At 40.2% G+C, this 5695-nt stretch overlaps 1 pseudogene; it reads left to right on the top strand.

Moving 5' to 3' along the window:
• Window positions 1-848: 848 nt before the first annotated feature.
• LOC124978141 (small nuclear ribonucleoprotein G-like) lies at window positions 849-1064 on the top strand (annotated as a pseudogene).
• The last annotated feature ends 4631 nt before the right edge of the window (window positions 1065-5695 follow it).

Raw genomic sequence — 5695 nt, 5'->3', positions numbered from 1 at the left:
TTCTTTTCTTTACTGCCCTTGTCCTTTTACCTGGGTTATAATAATAGCTTTCTTATAGCTCTAAATTTGAGGACAGTTCTGTTTCATTCTTTCTGCAGGTAGAGGGGCATATGTAATACACAAATAGGGGTGATATCCACTGGACACGGGTAAAAGTCCTGACTTGGCCTGAGACAAGCCATTCTTCTTTGACCTTCAGGGTGGGGACACTTGGTGACCTAGGTCCCTCTGTCTGAGCTGGTTTAGGTATAGTCTTGTCAGCATGAGGGGGAGGGAGGAGACAACCTGGGAGCTGGTGAGTCACCTATTTCTCAGCTAAGGACTTGCAATTCTGGCTGCTACTGCTGGGAAAGTCCTATCTAAGGGTGGGTTGGGTCTTATCCCTGCCCACCTGCCAGATCTGCCCCAACTTCCAGACACACATTTGTTAGGATTAAAATTCGGCCCTGACATTCTTCCATGAAGTAATGATAGATTCTATGACTAGGGCATGCAATATAAAAGATGAGCCTGGAAAATTTTGTATACAGAAAATAAGGAAGTGCTAGTCAGGCTTGGTAGCATGGTGCACGCCTGTAATCCCAGCAACTCAGGAGGCAAGAGAATCACAAGTTCAAAACCAGCAGGCAACTGAGCTAGACCCTATCTTAAAAAATAAAAAAAGGACTGGGAACTTAGCTCAGTGATAAAGCATCCCTGGGTTCAATCCCCAGAATCAAAAAAACAAAACAAAACTTCAGCATATTTCACTCTCCCATTCCCATCAAAAAAAAAAAAAAAAGGTGAAGGTGGCCACCAATTCCATTTCAAAGCTTCTCTGAGCCTGTAGAGTAGACAGCAGGAGCAAAGCTCACCCTCTTGAGCTGAAAAAATTTATGGACAATAAGTTATCATTGAAATTAAATGGTGGCAGACATGTCCAAGGAATATTGTGGGGATTTGACCCCTTTATGAATCTTGTGATAGACGAATGTGTGGAGATGGCAACCAGTGGTCAACAGAACAATATTGGAATGGTGGTAATATAAGGAAGTAGTATCATCATGTTAGAAGCCTTGGAATGAGTATAAATAATGACTATTCAGCAGAGAAATCCATGTCCCCTTTCCAGAGGGCCTGTTTAACTATGACATAAAAATCGGGTCATGCACGGACACAAACCCAAATAAATACAATTTTCTAATACTAGACAAAGGTGCCAAAAATATGCAATGGAGAAAAGATAGCCTCTTCAACAAATGGTGCTGGGAAAACTGGAAATCCATATGCAACAGAATGAAACTAAACCCCTATCTCTCACCCTGCCCAAAACTCAACTCACAATGGATCAAGGACCTTGAAATCAGACCAGAGACCCTGCATCTTATAGAAGAAAAAGTAGGTCCAAATCTTCAACTTGTTGGCTTAGGATCAGACTTCCTTAACAGGACTCCCATAGCACAAAAAATAAAAGCAAGAATCAATAACTGGGATAGATTCAAACTAAATAGCTTTCTCTCAGCAAAGGAAACTATCAGCAATGCGAAGAGAGAGCCTACAGAGTGGGAGAATATCTTTGCCAATCATACTTCAGATAGAGCACTGATTTCCAGAATATATAAAGAATTCAAAAAACTCTATACGAAGAATACAAATAACCCAATCAACAAATGGGCTAAGGATATTAACAGACACTTCACAGAAGAAGATCTACAAGCAATCAACAAACATATGAAAAAGTGTTCACCATCTTTAGTAATAAGAGAAATGCAAGTCAAAACTACACTAAGATTCCATCTCACCCCAATTAGAATGGCGATTATCAAGAATACAAGCAACAATAGGTGTTGGAGAGGATGTGGGGAAAAAGGTACATTCATGCATTGCTGGTGGGGCTGCAAATTAGTGCAGCCACTCTGGAAAGCAGTGTGGAGATTCCTTAGAAAACTTGGAATGGACCTACCATTTGACCCAGCTATCCCACTCCTCGGCCTATACCCAAAGGACTTAAAATCAGCATACTACAGAGATACAGCCACATCAATGTTCATAGCTGCTCAATTCACAATAGCCAGACTATGGAACCAACCTAGATGTCCTTCAATTGATGAATGGATAAAGAAACTGTGGTATATATATATACAATGGAATATTACTCAGCTATAAAGAATAATAAAATTATGGCATTTGCAGGCAAATGGATGAAATTGGAGAATATCATGTTAAGTGAGATAAGCCAATCTCAAAAATCCAAAAGACGAATGATCTCACTGGTAAGCGGATGATGACACGTAATGGGGGGTGGGAGGGGGGCAAGAATGGAGGAAGGAGGGACTGTATAGAGGGAAAAGAGAGGTGGGAGGGGTGGGGGGGGAAATAACGGAATGAATCAAACATCATTACTCTATGTAAATGTATGAATATGCAAATGGTATGCTGTTACTCCATGTACAAACAGAAACAACATGTATCCTATTTGTTTACAATAAAAATAAATTTTTAAAAAATCGGGTCATGTACATTTTCATATTAAACTTTTTGTTAAATAAACTTTTTAATAACAAAAAAGTTTAAAAAATAAAAAAGAAGATGGTGCTAAAATGAAAATAATAGATGTTGGTACTTCATATGGACACAGCAACTAACTGAAAGAACTGCCAATGGCCAAAAGTGGAACAATTTGGCAAAATAATGTCAGATGATAACCCAAAGTATAAAATGAATGTCCATAAGTCCATACTAAGATCAATAATTGAATACATAAATATGGGGATTAACATAAATATCCTATGCAGAAGAATTCTAAATAATGTATGTCAATACTCTGCCCTCAAGGAGACAGAATATAAACACTTGACTTTTTTTTTTTTTTTTTTGGTACTGGATTGAACTCAGGGACGATTTATCACTGGGTCACATCTTCAGCCCTTTTTACTTTTTATTTTGAGACAGGGTCTCAATAAATTGTGTAGGACCCCACTAAATTGCTTAGGGCACTGCTAAGTTGCTGAGACTGGCCTCAAACTTGCAATCCTCGTGCCTCAGCCTCCCAAGTCTCTGGGATTACAGGCATGCACCACCATGCCCAAATGACTTTCCACCCCCCCCTTATTAAAAAATGTATTTATTTATTTCTTAAACTCTCACTCTTTAAGTGGGCTGCATCCATTGCCTTCCTTCCAAAGAATACAGTATGGAAAACTGGGCAGAGTGGAATAACTTTATAGCAGAGGATCCTGACAAACACTCAGTTGGCCAGGTTGTCAAGATTAAGATCAACAGTGATAAGTCCAGTGAATCTTATGTACCTTCCATATGGTATGATGAGAATGTAGTATGATATGCTGGGTGGGATTCTGGAAGAGAAAGAGGAAAATCAGTAAAAATCCAGAAGATTTGAAAAAAAAAAAAATCAGAACTTTAGTTAGAAATAGAGGCCAAGCACAGTGGTGCACATCTATAATTCCCACTACTTGGAAGGCTGAGCAGGAGACTCTCAAGTTCAAGACCAGCCTGGATAATTTATAGAGAGACCCTATAAAAAAAGGGTTGGGGATGTATCCCAGTTTCACACATACTAAAAATGTACCAATGATGGCTCATTAATTTTGACTAGTGTGCCATACTGATGTCAGATGATCATACTGAGGGAACCTGGGTGTGAAGTATATGAAAACAACTTGTATTGACGTCTCAATTTTTCTGTTACTGTAAACTGTTCTAAAGTAAAGTTTATTATTAAACAAACAAAACAAACAAACAAAAAAACTAAACCATAGCCATGATATTGAATCATGGCAATAGTTACATCTTGCTTCCAGAATGTTCAACACAATTGTATGGGACTTTAGACTTGTAAAAGTGCTGTAATTAGCCCTGTCTGATAAGAATCCAAGTGAGACAGCTGAGGGGGAGAGATTGGGGTGAGGGGATGTGACAGTTGTATATATGCTCTTGCCCATTATATTGAGTATAGTGAGGCCCAGAGGGTAGGCCTCAGAACTGGGACCTGCCGGATGTGATGGCACATGCCTGAGATCCCAGCAGCTTGGGAGGCTGAGGCAGGAGGATTGTAGGTTCAAAGCCAGCCTCAGCAACTGAATGAGACTGTAAGCAACCTAGTGAGACCCTGTCTCAAAATAAAAAATAAAAAGGACTGGGGATGTGGTTTGGTGGTCAAGTGCCCCTGGGTTTAATCCCTGGTACCAAATAATAATAATAACAACAACAACAACAACTAGGGGACCCATCGCAGGATCAAAGAAACTAGTTAAGTGACCAGCAGTTCTAGAACCAGTTAGCCACAGGTACACCCCCAAGTTATAGGCATTTTTGTTTATCTCTAATTTAAGTTTACTTAAAAATATTTGGATATCTATAGCAAAATCACAACTCAACCAGAATAAACCAAAAGAAACCTAATCCTCTGTGTTACCTATGACTTTCCTGTTGCCATAAAAGGGATTAACAAAAGAACACCCATTTTGAGAAAGTGTTTATTCCAAAAATTCATTCAGAGAGTTTAGAGGTTAGTGAAATACACTTTCCATAGTCTTTTTCTAATTCTTCTGCACACTCAAAGATCTCCTAATCAGGTCTGCTATTGAGAATGAACTGGGAGACTCAGATAGGCAGGTCAGAAATAAATAAATGCAAGAAAAGTAATTTTATATTTAACACTTATTTACCAACACTCTGAGGAGGAGGATGATATAATCATTAGACTGCATATTATCTGAGCTTTCCAGTTAAAGGGGTCACCAGGAGTTTTTCTCTACTCAGTATGGAAGGAGTTTGTGGCAAATTTCATTGACTCATGGTACTTCTGACCAGCCCTCTAGCCTCCAAGTCCCCACATTCTCCATGTCGCCCTTGGGCTCTCTCTCAGCTCCTGAGTTTCTACCATGCCCATCCTGCCCCCCGCCCCTCAGCCTTAGCCTCTATTCCTCCCTTCATTTCTTGCCATGCCCTCTCCATCCACCTGATCCCAACAACTACTGCAGCCCCTTGAATGTTTCTTTCTTGCCCAACCTTAATCTCAAGTCCTGGCCAGTATTATTGAAATGCCTGCAAGAGTTGCCACCTAAAATGTTCACCTAAAAAGATACCCTCTCCTCTAATTAAGTTCCTATCTTCCTTTTTAAAAAAAATTGGGGGGGTGATATACATATATACATATATATAATTATATATATATATATAATTTTGTGCTGGGAACTGAACTCAGGACACTTAACCACTGAGCCACACCCCCAGCCCTTCTTATTTTTTATTTCGAGACAGGGTCTCACTAAGTTGCCTAGGGTCTCGCTAACTTGCTGAAGCTGGCCTTGAACTTGTAATCCTCCTGCTTCAGTCTCCTGAACTGCTGGGGTTACTGGCATGTGCCACTGTGCCTGGCATTTTTGTTGTTGTTGTTTTGTTTTTGAGATCGTCTCGCTAAGTTTCTGAGATGGCCTCAAACTTGTAATCCTCCTGCCTGAGTCTCCCAAGTCTCTGGGATTTCAGGCATGGGCCACTGCACCCAGCTCCATTTCACTATTTTTGAGGTCATTCCATGTTTCCTGTGTGACTATCTCATACTTCTATTAGACTGAAAGCGGCTGGGGATATGGCTCAGCTGGCTGGTGATACGGCTCAGTTGGTAGAGTGCCTGCCTTGCAAGCACAAGGCCCTGGGTTCAACCCCCAGTACCAAAAAACAAACAAACAAACAA

The sequence above is a fragment of the Sciurus carolinensis genome, chromosome 2, assembly GCF_902686445.1.
Source record: "Sciurus carolinensis chromosome 2, mSciCar1.2, whole genome shotgun sequence".
NCBI classification, from domain to species: Eukaryota; Metazoa; Chordata; class Mammalia; order Rodentia; family Sciuridae; genus Sciurus; species Sciurus carolinensis.
This window is presented reverse-complemented; position numbering and strand designations above follow the sequence as displayed.